Below are 24,376 nucleotides of genomic sequence, written 5' to 3' on the forward strand. Positions count from 1 at the left end.
TAATATGTTGGGAAAATCCCAAGTAAATGGAGAGAGGATTTTCATGCACAGAAAATGCAATCAATATCATTGCTCCAAATATGTGAATTAGAAGCAATCTGTATTACAATCCAAATAGATGTGCTCATGGAACTTGACAAATTAATTTTAAGATTTATATGAACACCAGATGCTAGAATAGACAAGATCTTTTTGACAAGTGTATATTTTAGTTTTGGTGTAGAAACAATGGAATAGAACAGAGTTTAGAATTAGATGGAAACACAGATTACACGTTTGTGTCTTGATGTGTGATTAAATTTGTATTATAATCAGTGGAATATAAACCAATATTTGTTCTGGAATAGATTATCCATAAATAATAAAACTGCTCAGACACAAAATTAATTCCTATATGGATTAAAGATTTAATGTGTAAAAGTAAAATGTCAAATCTTTCTAGAAAAATATAGGAGGATGTGTTCATAATTGTGTATAAGGGGAAAATTTCTTAAAAGTACAAAACATAGAGAAAAGATTGATGTGTTTGACCATAATAAAAATAGAACTTTCTATTCATTAAATCATACTAGAAAGAAACCAATAACCTGATGTGCTAGTTGTTTAGTTCTTATAACTGATAAAAGATTATTAACAAAATAGTTGTACAATTGCCAAATGTACAAAGTAAAAGAACAGCTCATTCTTACAAAAAAAAATATGAATGGCCAAAAAGTTGTAAAAGTTCCCTCAGGTTCAAAGAAATGCAAACTAAAAACAAAATACCAATTTACCCTACTCAGTATGACTAAACTTTTTTAAATGGTGATGACATCAACTCTGAAAGGCATATGGAGCAATTAAAACACTTAAACTGCTAATGGGCTGTAAATTGGTAAAAAAATGCTTTTAAAAGCAATTTAGAAATATCTATTGTGGTTGAAGACAAAAGTAACCAATACCCCAATGTTTCCACCTGTTGCAGCATTATATGTAATAGGAAAACAATGAAAGCAATATACCCACTTGAAATACATATAGTCACTCTACAGAAGTGAGAATAAATTAACCAGAGCTGTACAAATAAAATAGTAAAACCTGTGTTCTTATACTTTGCCGCCTTGCTTTTGATGTTTAACAATAGGCAAATCAATGCTGTATATTGTTTAAATAATTGTGAATATGTAATAAAAACTATATCAAAAATATTGGATCAGACTTCCACTTTCATGGATATGTTCGTGTAGATAGCAGACTAATTGATATAGGACATCTGTATGCTAAATAAACTGAGGTAAAGATACTCTTAAATGCATTACTGTCTTCCCAAGGAAGTAAAGGAAATACCCAGGATACCCAGGTCTTTCTTCTAACACACACACACCCCAAAGATACAAATGAAAACAGAAAAGGAGAGTGCACTGGGAAAAATATAGATACCATATGGGAATGGGAGATTAGGCCCTGATCATCACAAATTGAAACTGTAAATACAAGACGCCTGAAATATTTATATCCTTGGTGAAAGAATGGGCAGAGTAAAACTAGATAGGTTGATAAATGATTGATTAATGGGTGGATAGATAAGAAAAACCTTCATTACTTTAGAGAGAACAGATGAAAAAGAAAGACTCTGCTATTACCTGAGGTGAAATGAATTGACTAAAATAATAACAATCATGCCCTTATCATCAACATTTACTTTGGGAATGTGTACCCATACACTTGGTTTCACATAGCTACCTTACCCTGCCAGTCAGAGAAACTTTGACCTGAGAATTTCATAAAGTATTGGAAATGATATTGTACTTCTTGGCTACCTGACAAAATTTTGTTCCTTCAACATTTTCACAAAATATAAGTTTGCAATAAAAGAAGCATCTGTTTCTTTAAAGATTTCATTTATAGCCATCATACTTTTTACCTAATAAGTCTGTTTACAAGAAAGGAATTCTAACCGTATAGTTTATTATTTCTGCTGACTCTATATAATTAGAACTTTCTCAGAATTATTAGATACAGAATATGGCCATAAATGAAATCTGTACATTAGTAGATAGAATTTTAAACATGAGCAAAGAACAGGAGAAAATAATGCAGTTTTAAAAATGAAAGTAATAGAAATAAAAGTGAAAAGAATGTATGCCAAAAAAATTTAACCTCATTGTATAGGTAAAATCTCAGTTTAATCAAGCTGGAAAAAGAGAAGAAATGAATCAGAATGAAGCAGTTCATGCACAGCAGAGTAGTTGTGTTGCCTCCTTGTCTCCCAGTGATAAACCTACATGCCATTTTTTAAATAAAATAGATAATCAAAAAGTGAAAGTGTAGCAAAGAAAAAAAGTGGTAACACTTGAATTGCAATTGAATAATTAGAAGATGGCTGATCTTCGGAATGGTGACACAACATTCTAGAGGCCCAAGATATACAGCCAGAAGAACTCAGTCAATGAGAAAATTGGTCGTAATGAAAAAGAATGAAGATGTTTCAGAAGAAATGAGGCTGTCAATAAACAACATTAGGTGTTACGTCAGATATTTCAAGATACTCAAAGTGCAGAAGGTAAGTTCCGGCTGGGCACGGTGGCTCACGCCTGTAATCTCAGCACTTTGGGAGGTCGAGGTGGACGGATCACTTGAGGTCAGGAGTTTAAGACCAGCCTGGCCAACATACCAAATACAAAACACAATGTAAAAATACAAAAATTAGCCAGGCATGGTGGTGCGTGCCTGTAATCCCAGCTACTTGGGAGGCTGAGGCAGGAGAATCACTTGAACCTGGGAGATGGAGGTTGCAGTGAGCTGGGATCGCACCACTGCACTCCAGCCTGGGCGACAGAGTGAGACTCAGTCTCAAGTATGCTGAGCAGAATTCTAGATTCCTGTCCCCTGGTTATTCAACCAAATAGTAATCTGCTGTGAAAGGATTTTGCAGATGTAATTAAAGTCCCAAGTCAGCTGACCTTAAGATATGGTGATTATGTAGGTGGCCTTGACCCAATCACATGAGCACTTCAAAATCAGAGTTTTCTTCATCTAGTAGTGAAAGAAGACAGAGAGATTTTAAGTGTGGGAAAGATTCAGTGCACCATGGCTTGCTTTGGAGATGAACTGGGCCACGTGAGAGGAATGTGGGTGCATCTAGGAGCTGAGAGTGGCCTCCAGTTTACAGATAGCAAAGAAATAGGGACGTCAGACCTAAGGCAATAATAGGTTGTGGATTGAATTCTGCAAAAAACAAACAAAACCGTGAATGACGTTGGAAGCAAGTTCTTTGCCAGAGCATCCAGATAAGAGCCCAAACTAGCTAACACTTCGTTGTCAGCCTTGTAAGACCCTTAGCACAAAGCTCAGCCTAGCAGACTGTGACTTTAGAGAACTGTGAGAAAATAAAGGAAGGTTTTAAGAAGCTAAGTTTGTGATGTCATTATGCAACAATAAAAACCTAATGCAGTCATAAGCTGATCCAGATTTAGGAGTATGACAGTTCACCAAGGCACAGAAAAGATTCTTGCTCTGTATCTTGATTAGCATATGAGAATATGAGAAGAAGGCTAGCAACGTTCAAACTATTCTTTTTTTTTTTTTTTTTTTGTGACAGAGTTTAGCTCTATCACCCAGGCTAGAGTGAAGTGGCATGATCCCGGCTTACTGCCACCTCCATCTCCCGGGTTCAAGTGATTCTTCTGCCTCAGCTTCACCAGCTGGGATTACAGGCACGTGTCATCATGCCCGGCTAATTTTTGTATTTTTAGTAGAGATAGGGTTCCACAATGTTGGCCAGGCTGATCCCGAACTCCTGCCTGGCCTCAAGTGATCCACCCGCCTGGGCCTCCCAAAGTGCTGAGATTACAGGCATGAGCCATTGCTCTCGGTCAGTTCAAACTATTCTTGATAAATTTTGTACAAATAAAATACATTTATTCTCAATGTTTCTAATGTTTAAAATCACAGTGTATGTAAATACTGCTTTTACTATTCTTTTATTTCCCGTACATTCATCACGTTTATCATGTTTATTAATAAGAAAGTTTTCAATATTGCAACAATATTATTTTTGTTGCAATATTGTCACCAAATGATCTTAATTATTTCTATTTATTATTAACATTGCTTTGCACAATTTTGGTTTGCATGATCATTTTTATAGTCCCTCACACCGTGCAAAACTAGGGCTGACTATATCACTATTATTTATTTTCTTAAATATTTCAAGAGATATTAATACTGTATCCTTCTGTTGAATTAATTCCAAGTAAAAAAAAAAAATAGCAGTCAAGTAAACATTACTTTCCAGGGATAACTTGGGAGGTTTAGCTTAAAACACAAAACATATAAGTCCCCCAGATAGCACTGACAGAAGAAGAAAAATAAAGAAAGCAGTTGGTAGCAAAAGGAAAGAAGAATATAGACTAAATAGGGCATAGTTAACCAAGAATCAGGAAGAGGAGAAAGGTAGTAAGTATCTGCATTAATGAAAAACCTAAGTGACTTACGTGAATGAGAAAAAATACAAAGTATGAGAAGAAGGAAAAAGTTTGTAGGCATTGTACTCAAATATATGCATTCTAATCATCATCCTTTCATTTATTACTAGAGTGAATTTGGGAAGGTAAGTTATTTTTTATGAACTTCAACTTTATAATAATGGAGATAGCAATGTACTTCACAGTGTTATATGACCTACTGCATGTAAGTTTAATCTAGTTTGGGTAATGAGTGATGATAGAATAAGGCTTTCTTGAGAAGGTGGTATTTAAACTGAGAACTGAAGGATGACTTGCCTAGGCAAAATTTGTCAGAGTACATGGAGAGTGAATTAGCAGTGGGTTGTAAGGGAGGGATGGAGGTGAGGAAAAGGATTTAAAGCTAGTATGTTAGAGATAACCACTTAAATTGAAAATTTAAAGCTCTGGAGAAATGATCATGCCTCTTGGAGATTTAAAAACTCTCAGTTTTTAACATAAACTTATATATCTTCTCCATCCCTATCAGGAGGTGTTTCAGGATGCTGTTTAATGGAATTGTCAATAGATGGTGATATTTATAATTGGCATAAACTCCTTACTAGGATCTTGTCAGGTAAGTAGATAGGTCGTAATCAGGAATATTATTCCACAGGGCTCTAAAAAGGCAACCTCTCATTAATACAATAACACCTTATACCTGCCAGGTTAATCTTAATTTTCAAGATGAAGTGCTGTCTTAAAGACACAGTGACCTTCCCACTTTTAATGTGCTTTTATTTCCTAAATTTACTCTTCCACTGCATTCTCCTCAGTCTCCCAGCTCTCTCCATTTTCAGACACAAACACATACGCACACATGCATGAACAACACAGACATGCACACACGAACGAGATATAACTTTAAATCAAGTCCTGAGGTCCTCTCAGGTCAGAGTAAGTTTAGCTAATCTGCTTTTGCTCTTGCTGCTGTATGATTATTACAGTTCAAGGATTTACTTGCACTCTAGCCACATTTGCAGTCTGAAGGTGGATTAGTGTTGTCCTCTTAAGTACTTCTCTTACAGCTAAACTTGCTTTTTAAATTTAAACTGCTTGTGTTATTTCTGCTTGATATTGAATTCAACAATGATTCAAAAATTGATTTAGATTTTGTGTAATAGATTGGAAATAACAAGCTTAGTCCTGATTTTACAAGAAACTGTGTGACCTCAATCAGATAACTTCATCTCTTTGGGCCAAGATTTCTTATTGATAACAAATAAGCTTGAATAAAACAATGTCTTAATTCCATTCAATACTCTATGAGTCTATGAGCTAAAAAGCTGGACAATCACCGCCAAAACCATCATATTCCCAAGATTAGCTTACCATCTAAATACACAAACTTTATTATACTTAGATTATGGGTTCCATTACATCAGTCTGTAATTCTGTTTTACATATTGTTCTAGGACTTTGCTTCAGACCTCTTATGACCTCTTTGATTAGAAATATATCTTTCTAAACCATGATGTTATCTTTGTTTCACATTTATGTATCCAAGGGCAAGCTAGATATCTCCAATTATAGGTATCACAGAAATCTCACATCTCATATTATGCAAAACTGAAGCCTGGTGAGCCTGTGCCCCAGTGAATTTTATTCATTCTAAATGTTGAGAACCGCTGTCCTAGAGAGAAAGCAAAAAATAACTGTATGTTAATCCTATCAGTCTCCTATAGGACATTCCTAGGATGTTAGAGACCTAGGACAATTGGTTTTCTTTTCTGGATGAGTTCCTGTACATGTAAACTGTTTGACTTAAAAATGTACTACAAAATTAATAGAACATGTGATAGTGATTTATTGATAATAATGGATAGAGAAAAGCTACTTCATCTTTGTTTATTGCCCAATCACTGCATGAGGATTTCATATTATTGAGGAAATATTGATTCCTATTTGGTCCAGGAATCATTGCTTCCTATTCTTTATTGCAAATGTGCTATTACCAGTTAATTTCATATCTCTCACTACAAGAAAAAGGTAGCAATGCTATTTTTACTCAAAATGACATTGCTCTTTGGAATCTTGTTCATATTGAAATAATATAAATGTCTTGCCTCTGCAGTTTCCTAATACCCTTGATGTAATGCTTATTACGTTATTCATGATGTGGAATCATCTGCCATACAACTATGAACATTCTATTCCAATGGCTGTCTCACAGTTTGTTAATATGTTTTGTTGGTTATGATCACCAGTGTAACTTTTGCCCACAATATACAGTGAAATTTGTGCAATAATTAGATTTATGGATATATTAAATTTACCAAAAGGAAATTTATGTAGTGTAAATGTAGAACAACATATCTTCCAGTAGCACTGGAAGAGTTCTCAAATTCTTCAGGCCATAATCACTAAATTCCTAGAGTGTGATGTTTTTCAATATTCACCAAATCATACCTACCACTCCAACCCATGAGTAGGGTGGATAGGTAAGGGGCCGTCAGTAGAGAGACAGCAGCAGTCTTGTTCATACAAAGAGGATCCATCCCATGTACTGTAAGGCTGAAGATCATGCCAAGAGAACATAAGGCCACCACATAAATTGGAGGCAAAAGAGAACAACTATCAGAAGGGTCATTAGGATTATAGAGTTATAGTCTTTAAAGCCCCTGGAGAAGATATATGTAACCGCCCATGGAGAACTGCCTGACATGCTGTACATAGAAGGAGTTTGGGGTAAGCAGCGGGGTTGCCAGCAAGAGGAGCAACAGTGGATGCTGCAAGGTAAAAACTACTGCTGCTACCCCTGCCATGTTCTGGTGGTAAAGAAGAGACAGCCCTATAATTGGAACAGACACCAAGATGAACAAGAGCCAATACACAGCTCTCACATACTTGGTTCAAGTCCAAGTGTTGGCGTTGGACCAATGGTAGGCTAGAGCCCTGAACTTGCCATGCCCATGAGTGACTGTCACACCGAATCAGTATGACAGTAACTTCCTGGCTGCATAATCTTGTATAATCCAAATAAAACAAATAAATATAATTTAATTATATCTAATTATATTTAATTATATATATCCTACTCTGGATAGGAGGAACTGGGGCCAGACTACAATTACTAAGCTCCTTAAGACATACCCAATGTAGAGGATTCTGATGGTCAATTTTATGTGTAAGCTTCATTAGGCAAAAGGATGTTCAGATAGCTAGTACAACATTATTTCTGGGTGGGTCTATGAAGGTGTGTCCTTCCTTAAGAGATTAGCGTTTGAATCAGTAGACTAAGTAAAGAAGATCCACCCTTACCAGTGTTGACAGGCATCATGCAATCTTTTGAGTGTCCAAATAGAACAGAAAGGTGGTAGAAAGGTGAATTTTGTCTCCTTGAGCTAGCATTCCTGCCCTCAGATTCAATGTTGTTGGTTCTTGGGCCTTTGGACTCTGAAGCTTACACCAATGCCTTCCTGATTCTCAGGCCTTTATCTTTCAGTTTCCAGCCAGAAGTTACACCATCAAGTCCCTTGATTTTCAGATCTTCAGACTTGGACTGAATTATATCATCAGCTTTCCTGGCTTTCTAGCTTGCAGAGAGCATATTGTGGAACTTCTTTGCCTCTATAATCATATGAGCACATTTCCATAATAAATCTCTTACATATCTATATGTATCCTATTAGTTCTTTTTATCTGGAAAACCCTGACTAATGAAGGGTCAAAGATCATACTGCAAGGATCTGGTCCAGGATGGTACTGGCACCCTTGGCCACTCCTAGGTATTGGAGGGGGCTTAGAACATTTTGAATAAAGAACCCTGATGCACCAGGAATGCCCTCAGATGTGGGCCTATAACAAGAACCCACTTTTCCAGACTAAGCATGGTCCTGAACCACCATATAAAAGTTGTTTCTTTCTGGTTCCATCTCCTAAATATTTACTTCATTCTTTTTCCATTCAACAACAGCTCTTCTATCATAAGCTGTATACTGTAAACTTCAGGCAAAATAAATGTATGTGGCTTTTTGTTTTAGTTCTCTAAATTTCATGACTTTGCTCATTTTGCCCTGACTTTCTGTACCTTAGCTAACTCTTAAATATTTTTTAAGTTTTAGTAAACATTGAATGATTTTGGAAACTTTGTTAAAATTATATGTGTTTGGGTTTATTTCTGGACTTCTATTTCTATTCCCTGAACCTATATGTCTATCCTTATGTCCGTATAACAATGTTTTGATTACTGTAGCTTTACAGTAAGATTTGAAATCAGGAAGTGAAAGTCTTTCTACATTGATTTTCTATTTCAATAATGTTTTGGCTATTTGTAGTCCCTAATTTGAAGAGATGTTTATCCATTTCAGCAAAAAAGGCCATTGGAATTTACGGAATTATATTGAATCTGTATCTCACTTTATGGGGAAAGAATAGTTTCTTCCACAAATGGTGCTGCTACAACTGGATAACCACATACAAAGAATAAAGTTGGACCTCTAGATAACTCCATATGTAAAAATTGCCTCAAAATGGATCAACAACCTACATGTAAGAGCTGAAACGATATAACTCTTAAAAGAATGCATACAGGTGGGGCCAGGTGCGGTGGCTCACACCTGTAATCCCAGTACTTTGGGAGGCCAAGGCGGGTGGATCACGAGGACAGGAGATCGAAACCATCCTGGCTAACACGGTGAAACCCCATATCTACTAAAAATACAAAAAATTAGCCGGGCGTGGTGGCAGGCGCCTGTAGTCCCAGCTACTCCGGAGGCTGAGGCAGGAGAATGGCGTGAACCCGGGAGGCGGAGCTTGCGGTGAGTCGAGATCAAGCCACTGCATTCCAGCCTGGGTGACACAGCGAGACTCCGTCTCAAAAAAAAAAAAAAAAAAAAGAGAAAAAGAATGCACACAGGTAAATCATCACAACCTCAGATTAGCAATAGATTCTTAGGTTTGGCACCAAAAGTATAAGCAACAAAACAGAAAATAGATAAATTTGACTTAAACCAAATTTAAAACAGGTATCAAAAGACATTTAAAAAATGTAAAAAGACAACACAGAGAATGGGAGAAAATATTTGCAAATCTTATGTCTGATAAGGTTTACTATCCAGAATATATTAAAGAACTCTTACAACTCAAAGACAAAAAGATGAAGAACCAAGTTAAAACATGGAAAAAGGACTTGAATAGTCATTTCCCCAGAGAAGATATACAAAAGATCAAAAGGCAAAGGAAAAAAATGTTCAACGTCATTGGTCATTAAAGAAATGCAAATCCAAACCACAATGAGATACTACTTCATACTCACTAGGATAGCTTTAATAACACACAAACAAATAAACTGGAAAATAAATATTGATGAGCATGTGGATAAGTAGGTTGCGTGGCGCATTGTTAATGGGAATGTAATGTGACACAGACACTGTAAAATGCTTCGTCGTTCCTTAAATAGTTAAACATGGAATTACCATATGACTCAGCAATTTCACTCTTAGGTGTATATACCTAAGAGAAATAAAAATGTATGTCCACAAAGAAACTTGTACACAAATATTCATAGCAGCATTATTCATCATAGCCAAAAGGTGAAAACAATCCAAATGTCCATCAGGATGCATGAATGGATAAATACATTGTGATATATATATATACAATGAAATATTAATTAGCCATGAAAAACAATGAAGTCCTGACAGTGCTACAATTTAAATGACCCATGAAAACATTATTCTACATCAAAGAAACCAGAGAGAAAAGGCTTCATATTATGTGATCCTTTTTAAGTGATATATCCAGAATAGGTGAATCTACAGAGACAGAAAACAGTTGAGGTCACTAAGGAATCAGAAGTGGGGAAAATGGAAAGTGATAACAGGTACAGAATATTTTGTGGGGTGATGAAACAGTTTTAAAACTAGAGAGAGCTAGTGGTTGTACAACAATGTGAATATAGCAAATGCCAGTGAATTGAGTACTTTGAAATAATTAAGTGTATGCTATGTGAATTTCACCTCAATAAAAGAACAACAACAAAAAGGTACAATCATGTATTACCTGTACCAGAAAACATACCTAGAAAGCAGCCTGGATTAGTTGGTCCTACTCATGGCTTCTATAATATTCCTTGCCTATCACCAGATAACACCTTGTAAAACTGTGTTGTAATATTATTTTACATATATATCATATGCTAGATTATAAATTCTTGAGGGCAGAGACCATGTCTTACTCTGAAAGTTACCTGGTGCCTCACAAATAGTAAGTACTCAATGTTTAGTTTACTTTGATGGTATCCAGGCTACTAACATGAGATGTATCTTCAAAACAGTTTGTCTAGGTTGTTTTAGAAACCTAATCATCAGTTAAATATTTCACTTGAATTCTATTGATTTTCCTGTAATTAGACCCCCTGAGTCTATCTTTTCTGGCTACTATGGTCTTTTATTATTCAGCTGCCTGTTTATTCTCTGATTATAAAAATTTTAAAAAAACACATGTAGCTTATATTTGTCAAATGTTGCTGCATAATCTTGAATGATGTGCCTTTACATATTTATACTTTGCAGTACATAATAAATTTGTTATGCTATAATGCGGAGCTTTTTTTGATGAATTATCACTTAAGTCCCACTTCCAATAATGAGTCTGAAACCTCAAGATCCATCTGTTCATTCCTTATGACAGAAACACCATTGCAGTCACATTGTTAAGTATACAAATGCTCCTTGATTTACAATGGGGTGATGTCCCAATAAACCCATCATAAGTTGAAAATATACTAAGTAGAAAATTTTTTCAAAACACCTAAACTACTGAACATCATAGCTTAGCTAAGCTTACCATAACAGTGTTCAGAACACTTACATTAGCCTAGAGTTGGGCAAAATCATCCAACAAAAAGCCAATTTTATAATAAAGTAATAAATGTCTCATGTAATTTATTGAATTCTCTACTGGAAGTAAAAAACAGAATGGTTGTATGGGTACTCGAAGTACCATTTCTGCTGAATGCAAATTGCTTTCCCATCATTGGAAAGATGAAAAATCATAAGTCGAACCATCATAAGCCAGCGAATATCTAGACTTACAGAAAAATTGAAAATTAACATTTTTTTGGTTAATACATAGTGAAAACTATGGAAGGAAGGAAAATATTATAATTATTACAAGTATGTGATATCATTTTTAATATTTTTTCCAAAGGCAGCACCTAAATATGTATCCTACACAATAACTATTTTTTGAGACTTAGTCTCAATTCTTCAGCTAGCTTAAGTTTTTTATGTTCTATATTCTGTGTCACCAATTACTAAATCTTAATAGTTTCCTCAATGAATCGCATACACATTTAGTTCTTTTTCTCTCCCAGTATCAGCCTGTGCCAACCATACCTAGATTACCAATATCTACTTCTAATTAATCTTAATCATTTCATCACCTATTTCTCAAATCAGAAACCTACTCCTACTATTTTCTAATATATAAAGTCAAGATACTTTAAACTCACATAAAAAATTCTTTACAGTCTGATTCTATACCATCTCTTTAAGTTTTTCCAACTTCAGCATTCATTATTTTCTCCAAAACTTTATTGTCAAATGTTCCCCTCTTCATTTTTAAAATAATGTCTGTTGACTTCCAGGACATCCTCCCACCCTCCCTCATGTATCATTTACCTGGCATGTATAGGTAAGCACCCTCTGTATGGCCTCATTCTTGGTGACTTGAAATATAAAGTTATACCTTTTAATGACTAAACCTGAGTTCCCCCTCTTTCTCAACTCTAGTGTTCATATGTCCAGACTCCATGTCAGTTACTCACAAATCAGCCATGTGGTGATTTTCATCATGACTCAAAACTCTTCAATATTCGATATCACACAATTTTTAAATTCTGATGATATTCTCTTATCCTTCCACATCAAATTCTAATCATATTCTCTATTCTTCTACATCTCTAGTGCAATTTTAGTCTTATTCAGGCAAATGGCCAGATGGAAGTTTTGTTTTACGGTTCATTGGAAATATGAATGTATTCCCTCCATTTTTGAACAACAGGGACCATCAGGCACACTGAGGCCAAGGCCATTATATAAACAGCTATAGTTTATTAAGATGGTTAGGTATAATAGTGGATGTGCAGAATAAACTTGTCAAACTTTTGAATAAAATCTGTCCTATCATCTATATGGGAAGGCCACCCCATTAAACCAGCCAGCTAAATTACATTTACCCACTGTCATAAAGTCTGATCTTATGTTACATTTCAAATAAATATGTTAAAACACATTTTGATAAATACTATGAAAAACACCGAGAAAAAAGAAATTATTAAACCTCTCTGGTATGCTAGATTCTAAAAACATTTCACTTAAGAATAAATAATGTGGATATCATATAATTAATTGTTCTATTTTCTATTGAGTTGTGAAAGTGGGATAATGGATTCCTCACTACCTAATTTTGCATAATTCAATGTAATATGTAGCTAATATAATATAAAGCATGATAATCTTTTGGAACATTTATATATTTAGCCTGTTAAGTGGCACAGCAATTTCTATATCACAGCTAATTGTTTGAGTTTGGGTTATGGAACAAAAAGTACTCTATCAAATATAAATATATTAACAAAGCTTCATTAGACCAGGGCACTTGTCACCTTCTTCACTGTAGCCCATCCCTTCCACTCAATAGACAATGTCCATATATTCTTTGTGTTAGCATAAGATGGCACTATTTTATTTTTCAATACGTTGAGATTATTTTGAGTAAAGTAAAAAAATGACTAAAAAGCATATTTTCATGATTTTGCAATTGGTAAATAACTTTATTTATTTATTTTTTTTTTGAGACAGAGTCCTGCTCTGTTGCCCAGGCTGGAGTGCAGTGGTGTGATCTTGGCTCACTGCAAGCTGCAACTTCCGGGTTCACGCCATTCTCCTGCCTCAGCCTCCCGAATAGCTGGAACTACAGGTGCCCGCCACTACGCCCGGCTAATTTTTTCGTAATTTTAGTAGAGACGGGGTTTCACTATGTTAGCCAGGATGGTCTGGATCTCCTGACCTCGTGATATGCCTGCCTCCACCTCCCAAAGTGTTGGGATTACAGGTGTGAGCCACCACGCCTGGCCGGTAAATCACTTTATTTATGATCAACTTGAACATGAATATTTTTCACCACTTCTTAAATATACTTTCAGAAGTGGTGATAGGTTTTGTGTAAAATAAAATACATTTTCACAGCCTTCATTAAAAGAGATATTTTATTGTTAAGAAAACATGAAAATGTTTATGATGGCATGAGGTACTGAAATAGTATTTTATTATTTTATAGTTAGTTCTATATGTAATTATTTAACATTCTATGGATATATTTATGCATATGTTTATATATACACACATCATTTTGTTTTTACCATTTGTATTTAAATATATGAAAAGCACTTTCTTCCTCTGCATTAATGTTGAAGAAAAACTAGAGGAATAAGGGTGAAAAAGAATGTATATTAGCTGAATTACTTACATAATAAAGACAGTTTTATTTTTCTTGGCAAAATAAGTGGTTATATGTCAATTTAAATTCAACATAAAATTTCGGATATATTCTTGATATTTCCATGACTATGTATTAGTTCATTTTCACACTGCTATAAAAAATACCTGAGACTGGGTAATTTATAAAGGACAGAGGTTTAATTAACTTACAGTTCTTCATGGCTGGGGAGGCTTCAGGAAACTTACAATCATAGCAAAACGTGAAGGAGAAGCAAGTACCTTCTTCACAAGGCGGCAGGAGAGAGGGAGATTGTGAAGGGGAAACTTCCACTTTTTTTTTTTTTTTTTTTTTGAGACGGAGTCTCGCTCCGTTGCCTAGGCTGGAGTGCAGTGGCACGATCTTGGCTCACTGCAAGCTCCGCCTCCCAGATTCACGCCGTTCTCCTGCCTCAGCCTCCCGAGTAGCTGGGACTACAGGCGCCCGCCACCACACACGGCTAATTTTTTTGTATTTTTAGTAGAGATGGGGTTTCACCATGTTAGCCAGGATGGTCTCGATCTCCTGACCTCATGATCCGCCTGCCTCGGCCTCTCAAAGTGCTGGGATTACAGGCGTGAGCGAGCCACCGCACCCGGCCGAAACTTCCACTTTTAAAACTATCAGATCTTGTGAGAGCTCTCTCACTATCACGAGAACAGCATGGGGGAGATTGTTACCGTGATCTAATCACCTCCCATCAGGTTCCTCCCTTGACATATGGGTGTTACAATTAGAGATGAGATTTGAGTGGAAACACAGAGCCAAACCATGTAATTCCACCCCAGTCCATCCCAATTCTCATGTCTTTTTCACATTTCAAAACCAATCACGCCTTCCCAACAGTCCCCCAGTGTCTTAACTCATTCCTAGTAAGTTAACTTAACTAATGCTTAAGCACTAACTTCAAAGTCCAAGTCCAAAGCCTCATCTGAGACAAGGCAAGTCCCTTCCACGTATAAGTCTGTAAAATCAAAAATGAATTAGTTACTTCCAAGGTACAATGGGGGTACAGGCATTGGGTAAATGTTTCCAATCCACATGGGAGAAATTGGCCAAAACAAATGGGCCAGAGGCCCCATGCAAGTCCTTAACCCAGCCAGACAGTCATTAAATATTAAAAATCCAAAATCATCTCCTTTGATTCCATGTCTCACATCCATGGCACACTGATGATACAAGGGGTGGGCTCCCATGGCCTTGGGCAGCTCCGTCCTGTGGCTCTGCAGGGTACAGTCCCTACAGCTGCTTTCATGGGCTGGCATGGATTGCCTGTGGCTTTTTCAGGTGCATAGTGCAAGCTGCTGGTGGACCTACCTTTATGAGGTCTGGAGGATGGTAGCCCTTTTCTAACAGCTCCACTAGGCAGTGTCCCAGTGGGGATTCTGTGTGGAGGCTCCAACCCTACATTTCCCCTCCACTGCCCTAGTAGAGGTTCTCCATGAGGGTTCCACCCCTGCAGCAGAGTTCTGCCTGGATATTCAGGCATTTTCATACATCCTCTAAAATCTAGGCAGAGGTTCCCAAACCTCAACTCTTGTCTTCTGCACACCTGCAGGCCCAACACCACATGGCAGCCACCAAGGCTTGGGGCTTGCACCTCTGAAGCAATGGCCCAAGCTATACATTGGTCCCTTTTAGCCATGGCTGTACATTGGCCCATTTTAGCCAGGGCTGGAGCTGGAATGGCTGGGATGCAGAGCACAACGTCCCAAGGCTGCACAGAGCAGCAAGGCCCTGGACTCCACCCACAAAACCATTTTTCCCTCATAGGCCTCCATCTCTGTGATAGAAGGGGCTACCACGAAGATCTCTGACATGCCCTGCAGACATTTTCCACATTGTCTTGGCTATTAACATTCTGCTCCTCATTACTTTTGCAAATTTCTGCAGCCAGCTTGAATTCCTCCCCTGAAAATGGGTTTTTCTTTTCTGCCTCATGGTCAGGCAGCAAATTTTCCAAACCTTTATGCTCTGTTTCCCTTTTAAACATAAGTTACAATTTCAAACCATCTCTTTGTGAATACATAAAGCTGAACACTTTCAGAATAAGCCAGGTCTCTTCTTAAATGCTTTGCCGGTTAAAAATTTCTTCTGCCATATATCCTAAATCATCTCTCAAGTTAAGCATTCCACAGATCTCTAGGGCAGGGGCAAAATGTCACCAGTCTCTTTGGTAAAGAATAGCATGAGTGACCTTTACTCCAGTTCCCAATAAGTTATTCATCTCAATCTGAGAGCACCTTAGCCTGGACTTAATTGTCTATATCACTATCAGCATTTTGGTCAAAACCATTCAACAAGTCTTTAGGAAGTCCCAAACTTTCCCACATCTTCCTGTCTTCTTCTGAACCCTCCAAACTCTTCCAGCCTCTGCCTGTTCCCCAGTTCCAAAGTGGCTTCCACATTTTGAAGTTATCTTTATAGCACACCCCACTATTCCATTACCAATTTCCTGTATTAGTCCATTTCACACTGCTATAAAAAAATACTCAAGACTGAGTAATTTATAAAGGGAAGAGGTTTAATTCACTCATAGTTCCGCATGGCTGGGGTAGGGGGGCTCAGAAAACTTACAAGCATGGTGGAGCAGCAAGTACCTTCTTCATAAGGTGGCAGGGAAAACAGAGTGTGCAGGGGAAACTGCCACTTTTAAAACCATCAGATCTTATGAGAACTTCTCACTATCACAAGAACAGCATGGGGGAAACTGCTCTCATAGTCCAATCATCTTTCTTTGGGTCCCTTTCTCAACATGTGAAGATTACCATTCAAGATGAGATTTGGGTAGGGATACAGAGTCAAACCATATCAGACTATAAAAGTTTAAATTTCTTCTACATCTTTCGACATGATATAAATTTTAAAATCTTAGAAATATTTTATATGGCATACATGCTATATCTATGTAACTAATAGTTTGAGATTCAATACATGTTACCTTAATAGAATTTTCATAGGAGGTCTCACTAGTTTTTTTAAATATGTACTTAATATATATTTTAGGAAGACTAATAAGAATTAGAAAGGTTTTAATTGATGGGACATATTTCTAGATTTTTAAATAATATTCTACATAAGGTATGGATGCTTTAATATCAAAGATCGATAGTTTTCTGTTTTTTCTATTTTCTTTTGTTGAATTTTAGTGATGTCCTGGTTTACCTAAGAATGTATTGCTTATTCTTGACAATTTTATGTAATAAACTATAGTTTAAAATTATCAAATATTTGAAACAATTGTGTGGCATTTTATAACCATCATTCATAATCTTGGAAACCCTTTATGGTTATGTAACTTGATCCTCACTGTCCCAGTCTTTTAATAAAGAATTATCCAAATATGTCAGGTTAAAATATAACAATTGATTTCTTTATTGACATATTCAACGTAATAGCTGTTTTTCTCACCAATCTCATCAATATTTGATAAAGACTTTCAAACATAAAGAAGATACACTAAGCATTGTAATTTTACCTTTTATCAATTTAGGTTACTTAGCTTGAATACATAATAAGAATTGTTTTTCCTGTTTAATTACTTCCCATTTTTCCCCTTCTACCTGTGATTTCTTTCTTAGAGCATAACAAGTGCTGTAATTTGAATATGCCCCCCCCCAGAGTTTGTGCTTTGGAAACAATCCCCAATGCAGTGGTGTTGGAAGGGAAAGCCTAATGGGAGGTGTTTAGAATTGTAAGGGTTCTGCCCTGAAGAACAGATGAATGCCACTACTACAGCAGTGGGTTCCTAATAAAAGGAAGAGTTTGGCCCTCTCTTGCATTCTCTATAGCCCTATGTTTGCATTTCCTCCATGGGACAACAACAAGAAAGCCCTCACTAGATGACACCCACTCTATCTTGGAGTCTCTAGCCTCTAGAACTGTGAGCCAATAAATTTCTGTTTATTATAAATTATCCAATGTTCTGTTAAAGTAGCATGAAATAGACTAAGAGGTCAAGGTTACAAAATGTAAACTTGGTGAAACAGAAAGAATATTATTTTATCAAAATCATAATATCTTATTTCATTACTTCAAATAGTAATTGACCAAATGACTGTTTAAAAGACAGGCTCTGTCACCCAGGCTAGAGTGCTGTGGTGTGACCATAGCTCACTGCAGCCTCAAACTCCTGGGCTCAAGCGATCCTCCTGCTTTAGTCTTCTGGGTAGCTGGGACTATATACATGCACCACCACACCCAGTTAATTTTTTAATTCTTCATATTATTTTCTGTATAAACAGGGTCTTGCTATGTTGCCCTGGCTTATCTCAAAATCCTGCCCTCAAGTGATCCTCCTGCCTCAGCCTCCCAAAGTGTTGGGTTTATAGCTGTGAGCTACCATACTCTGCCAGAATTTTTTTATTTTTATTTTTGAGACAGGGTCTCACTCTGTTTCCCTGGCTGGAGTGCAGTGGCACAATCATGGCTCACTGCAACCTCAGCCTCTTGGGCTCAAGTGATCCTCCTGCCTCAGCCTCCTGAATAGTTGGGACTGTAGGTGCACACCACCATGCCTGGCTAATGTTTTTTATTTTGGGTAGAGACAAGGGCTCATGATGTTGCCCAGGGTGGTCTCGAACTCCTGAGCTCAAGTGATCCTTCCGCCTTGGCCTTCCAAAGTGCTGGGATTACAGTCATGAGCACCTGGTCAGAGAAATTTTTAAACACACAAAATTGATGGACTAAAGATTGTAAATATTTTCTGAAATCTATTTTGTATTTGCAAAATGAGATGTTTAATAAATTTAAAGGCAATTTTACATGTGAGAAGTCAAAGACATGACATGTGAGGCACATTGTAGTGCTTTTACACCAAGATTGAAATTTTAGAATTATTTCTTTCTCAAATTATGACCCTGAGATTTTTTACTTCCGGAATGATATGAGAAATACACTATTACCTTTGTCCCTGAGTATTTAACAGCAACATGCATTTCAGTAGATGGTACTAGTCTTTCGTTTGCACATTTTTAGATCAGTTGCAAAGCATTCTTCCTTTACTTTAGGAGTTTAGTGCTCATTTAAAAAGGATTACAGCATGAACAAAAATGGAAAACTAAAATAATAAGTGGAAAACTTGAAGTAATTCAGTTCATCACCTCACTGTTTCAGAATGAAGATCCATAATAAACTGTTTGGTTGCATTTGTAGTATAGCAATTAAAGTATTTTTAAATTTCTATCGGGTACTATCTCCCAGTCATTTTGTCTTTATATCAATATTTTCCACACCTCCACTCGGCTAAAATTTTGATTCAAGAACATAACACTTACATACAGTGATTTACCCCCAACAAACCTAATAACTATTCATAACATTTAAAAATACCTTGATTTTTCTCATTAACTTATCATCATTAGCTGTAATAGCTCTTTCCTTCTGGGTAATGACAGCTGGCCACAAGAATAATAGATGAATACAACTATCTTTTATGATTTACTTCTAATTTGACCTTGAGATGTCTGTCCTGAGAGTCATTATAAGCCAAGATAGACACTTTCTAGGGGAGCTATGGCAGGGCAGAAGGTTAGATTTAGGTGTGTATGTCAGATGAGACACATGAGGAAATAAAACTAAAATGTATGGAGCAGAAGAAATGTATTATTAACAAGTCCTAGAAAGGTTGGCGGTGCTGAAGGGAGGCCAGAAAGGCCAATAGGAAGTCTAGAGGTGGCAGGGAGCTCAACCAGTGAGTGAAGGGAGGGAGGGGGGTAGAGAGAGAGAGACAGAGAGAGAGAGAGAGAGAGAAAACCTGTGGGGCTAAGCCTTTGTTAAGGTCCATGGCAGGCCATTATGCCTTAGACTTTCCAGAGGGAGTTGTGAATTGGCTAGTGTAATGAAAACACTCACAAAGATGAGAACTAATTTACATGACTCTGGTGTTGACCTTTAGGTTTTATCGTAGTCAGCAACTGTGGGGTGTCTTGGGTTGTTTTGAGTTAATGAGTTGAGGAACAAACAGGCTATACTGCAAACAACCATACAGGGAGGAGTTTCAACTGGGCTAAAGGTGATGGTCTGTTACTAGGTTTCAAACTTATATCAGGCCTAAAAATGGATGTCAAGGCAGCAACTATTAATACATTAATAATTATCAATACATTAAACAAATTGATGACACCATTTCTGTCAGAATAATATTCTTCTAGTGAAAAATATAAAAGAGTAAACACTCCAATTGGTCTATCTAGCATTAATTATAGGTTTCTAATCATTAACAGGGAAAATAATAATTTATAGAAAAATCTAAAATTTTCCCAAGAAGGTAATGCTAACTGTTTTGTAACAGTTATCATTTCTACTATTGGAAAATCTATGAGATAGGCCTAAGGGGTCACTGGAGGCCCAAAAAGTGGTATATTAAGGACATTAATTAGATACCAATGGAAAAAGATAATTAAGTTACTTTATCTTGTGGATATATGTAAGCAATTATTAGACCTCCTGCCTTAACAAGACCCAAAGAGTTATTACGAGAGTGACCATACATCCTAGTTTTCCTCGGAGAGTCTTAGTTTACAACTGTTATTCAGGTGTATTATTGGTAGTGCCTTCTTATCGTTTCAAAAGTGTTCGTTTTGGAAAATAAATTATATGGTTACTCTAATATAACTCACAGAAGAACCGAGATTTTTGAGCTTGAAGGTCAAACTGTAATGGGGGGTGTAAGATCAAATCTTCAAAGAGAGCATTAAATTTACCTGATATATAATATATTGATAATAGTATGTAACTAATCAGATGTTAGAAATAAAAGTATGATTTACATTGACATGCAGTCAAAACTGTATAATGGATTAGCTGGTGGTATAATTCAGAATAGAAGACAGAAGAAAATCAAAGGGATAAAGATATTTGAAACTGAATCTTCCATGCCTTGAGTTGGAGCAAAGAATAGACAAGGGAAAAACTGGAACAGTGAAACGATAAGTTATTATTATGTACTCCGGGAGTTCCATTTGAGGCACTTGTGAGTGAGAGCAAATTGGCTGAACTTCAATCTTCACCTATATGACTAGGTGACAACACTTTGGGCAGTTTGCAATATGGGACCAAATCTTCAGCTTTGAGGCAATAGTCATAAACAATGCTATACAGCACTTAGCATGCAGCAACTCACCAGTATTAGCACCCAGCATCATTAAACAGAGGATGAGCAGGAGTAACCCAGAGTGACTTGCTATATTCAGTTTATAGTTAGTCATGGCTCTTGGGTAGGAATAATATTCCTGGCCTTAAAAGTTTCATGTTATTTATAATCATACAATACTACAGATTGGTGCTATTCAATAGAGTTCTCTTCAAGGTTAGGGATGTCCTAAGTCTGGAGCTATGGATAACTGAAAGAATGCGGGACAGAGGTAATGCTATCATATCAATAGAGAAGTGGGTCTTCCCTAGAAGAGATCAGCCTCTTAGTCACTCTTCCTCCACCCCAAAAAAGAGGAGGAAGAAAAGCCAGATGATATATGTCTATCTTATTTTCAATCTTTTGTAGATTCTATATTTCTTTATGCATCTGTGTTGGTCTGTCCTAACTCCTAGCAAGCATTCTCTCTCTCTGGTTCCATTTCATCCTGCTTTCCTGTGTTCAGGATGGAAAAAAAGAACAATTAACAATAACCATATTTTATTAATGCCAATTTATGTAACTGAATAATTCAGCTACAGATAATACAAGAGTCTAGACCCTATAATTTAGGGTTTGGTTAGTTTTTTTGTAGTAATGATAAACATGAAAGTAAATATCTTTAACTGGTAATTGCCAACTGTTAACAAAAAACATAGAAAATTTCATTTTCTTGTGGTGAATATGATCATCATGATCATCTACAGTTTAGTACACACACATAAAAAAGGAAAAACAATGTTCCCCTACTTCATTGAATTCCTTATGTGTTCTGTAGTTCCTGTCACTGACATGTGCACAGGTGTACTCAGTACCTTCTCTGCACCTGTCATGGAAGTGTGAGAAATTTAAAAAATTTACGTATATCTATCTCTATGCGACATTGTGCCAGGAATAAAAATGATATTTAAAATTTCATGTAATCATTTTTATATCATTTTGAGTGGTACATATATGTTCTGAGGAAGAATAAATTTTATCTCAATAATGATAGTAAAACCACAATATCTTTTTGAGGCCAACACTATTTCATTTTTTAAATGAAGGAGCTGAGGTACAAAGAGAGTAAGTAACTTACATAATAAGGTCACATAGATTTGATTCATCCATTGAATCAATTTTTCTATGCTACATAACAAATCACTACACACTTAGCAGCTTTAAATAATAAAAGCTTATTATTTCATCATTTCTGTGAGTCATGAGTCCAGGTATCATAGATTAATACCTTCTTCTACTCAGGGTCTCACCAGGCAGAAATTAAGGTGTCAGCCAGAGCTGCTGTCTCATTTGGTGCACTGGATCCTCTTCTAAGCTCATTGGTTGTTTGCAGAATGTATTTCTCTGGTGTTGTATGCTTGAGATCCCTGTTTTCTGACTAGTTATCAACCAGGGACTTCTCTCAGCTTCTACAGGCTACCCTCCAGTCCTTGCCATGTAACCACCTCCTCACAATATGGAATCTATAGTCAAGAGGAAAGAAGCCCTCTCAGGCTTCACTCTCTTTTAAGGACTCTCATGATTAGGTTAGACCCACACTGGGAAAGCTCTGTTTTGATGAACTCAAAAAGTAACATATCACAAGTTATATCTCATCATAATCACAGCTTCTTCCTCTGCTTACCACTACCACCACCACACACACACACACACACACACATATCCATAAGGTTGGTCATATAGGGTGTGTATAATAGAGTGTGAGCAGTTTAGAGGCTGTCTTAGATTTCTTTTTGCCACACCCATTTACTGACTCTGCATTCCCTTCACTCTTCTACTCCTAAAATGCCCTGATGCTAAGGTATTATGAAGTTGAAGGTGGCATTTCCAAGGTTCTCATCCCCCTTGTTTGCTCTTGCCTGGTCTTCAGGGAGAGTAAACTGTGAGATAAAACTTGGGTAGAGGGTTATGCAAGTTCACTCTAAGTATCATATTAATAATCCACAAAAAACCCTATCTCACAAATCGTGGAGTTTTTCCAGGGTGTTTAGTCCATTCCTACGAAAATACAACGTTATCCATGGACCTGCAGTCTTAGAACTATTTTCATCAAAGGAAGTCAACATCTGATATTTAGGGATGTTGGTTTGTGACTTGTATTCTCATTCATAGGAACATCCTACCAGTAATATGTGGAATATGTATTAGTAAGGGTTCTCCACAGTGATAGAACTAAGAGGGTAGATATAGATATCCCTATCTTTATCTCTATATCTATCTATCTATCTATCTATCTATCTACCTACCTATCTCTCTCTATCTCTCTATCTCTATCTGTAGAGAGAGATATATATAGACATAAATATAGGCATATATATAGATGCAGATACAGATAAAGATATAGGTATAGATACAGATACAAGAGAGGGGATTTGTTAGGTGAATTAGCTCACATGATTATGGAGGCTTAGAATTTACACAAGTCAATGGCAAATTGGAGACTCTGGGATGCTGGAAGTGTGGCTCGTTTTAAATCCAAATACTTCAAAACCAGAGAAGCCAATGGTTGAATTCTCAATCTGAAGCTGAAGGCCTGAGAATCCAGAGGCCCCTGGTATCAGTGCTGAACTCTAAAGGATGGAAAGCCTGGAGTTCTAATGTCCAAGGGCAGTAGAAGAAGAGTGCCCCAGCTCCAGGGGGAGAGAGAGATAGAGAGGGAGAGAGGGAGAGAGGGAAAGAGGGAGAGAGAGGGGGAGAGGGGGGGAGAGAGAGAGAGAGAGAGAGAAAGGAAGGAAATCACCTGTTCTCTCCTTTTTTTTGTTCTATCTGGGCCCAGACCAACAGGATAGTGCCCACAAGCATTGAGGGCAGATCTCCACGTGGTACAGGGACACACATACCAATCTCCTATGGAAACACCATCACAAGCATTCCAGAAGTAAGCTTGTCCAGCTCTCTAGGTATTCCTTAATCCAAGCAAGTTGACACCTAAAATTAACCATCATAGATGTGAATAACAGAGTGATAGTCTCCCTCTTTCTGGCACTTATTTAAGCATGTTTATCATCCAGGTAGTTAGGCACTTGTGAATTATCATTCCCCTTCGACCTCTTCTCTACCTCAGTCTCAAACTGCCCACCTACCTCACCCTCACTCTGCCATTGCCAGTGGAGATAAGCAGAATGAGCACACTTCTTGAAAGTAAAGACCAGTAACCCTAACACAGCTCTTTACAAAGTATAGGATTTTCTGTTGGAATGTAAGTTTCATGAGAACTGACCTTGGTTGTTTTATATACTGCCCAGCACAAGATCTGGCACTCAATAAATATTGATAG

Source organism: Pongo abelii, chromosome 10, assembly GCF_028885655.2.
Source record: "Pongo abelii isolate AG06213 chromosome 10, NHGRI_mPonAbe1-v2.0_pri, whole genome shotgun sequence".
Taxonomy (NCBI): Eukaryota; Metazoa; Chordata; class Mammalia; order Primates; family Hominidae; genus Pongo; species Pongo abelii.